The following is a 1,068-nucleotide window of genomic DNA, read 5'->3' as shown; positions in this document are numbered from 1 at the left end:
AGTGGGGGGATATATACAAAGGGATATTACTCAGCCATCAAAAAATTGTAATCTTGCCATTTGCAACGACGTGGATGGAAGTAGAGGGCATCACGCTGAGTGAAATAAGTCAATCGGAGAAAGAGAATTATCACATGATCTCACTGATACATGGAATTTAAGAAACAAAACAGAGGATCCTAGGGGAAGAGAGGAAAAAATAAAGCAAGATGAAACCAGAGAGGGAGACAAACCATAAGGGACTCTTCATCATAGGAAACAAACTGAGGGTTACTGGGGGGAAGGGGGGGGAGGGGGTAACTGGGGGATGGGCATGGAGGAGGCGCATGATGCAGTCAGCGCTGGGTGTTAGAGAAGACCGGTGACCCACGTGCCCGTACCTCTGAAAGCAATCATACATTATATGTTAATTGAATTTAAATTAAAAAAATATATAGGGGCACCTGGGTGGCTCAGTGGGTTAAAGTCTCTGCCTTCGGCTCAGGTCATGATCTCAGGGTCCTGGGATCGAGCCCCGCATCAGGCTCTCTGCTCAGCGGGGAGCCTGCTTCCTCCTCTCTCTGCCTGCCTCTCTGCCTACTTGTGATCTCTGTCAAATAAATAAATAAAATCTTTTTAAAAAATTTGTTAAACTCCCAGACAGTAAAACGCACTCTCTTCTTCAGTGTCGTTCTCGGGGTTTTGACAGATGCATAAACGCAACCACCGACCAGCGTCCATATAAAGAACACTCCAGCGCACCTCCTTCCCGCCAGATTCCCTTCTCTGTCCCCTTGCGGTCAGTTCCTCCCCAGGCCCCTGGCCGCCACGGATCTGTTCTCCTTCTGCATTTTTCCAGAGTGTCAGAGAAGTGGAATCACATGGCACGTGGCCTTTCCAGTCTGGATGCTTCTGAGGTTCACCAAAGCTGTTGCATGGATTCCTTCTTATTCTAGATGATTCCGTCACATCGCCGAGGTGACTGTGCGGCCCGCCACGGTTGGCTTGTCCCTCCGCCCAGCGAAGGATGGGGCCTGTCCTCGGATTGCGGCGATGAGGAACAAAGCTGCTATAAACATCCGTGTCTGG

The sequence above is a fragment of the Neovison vison genome, chromosome 12, assembly GCF_020171115.1.
Source record: "Neovison vison isolate M4711 chromosome 12, ASM_NN_V1, whole genome shotgun sequence".
Lineage (NCBI taxonomy): Eukaryota > Metazoa > Chordata > Mammalia > Carnivora > Mustelidae > Neogale > Neogale vison.
This window is presented reverse-complemented; position numbering follows the sequence as displayed.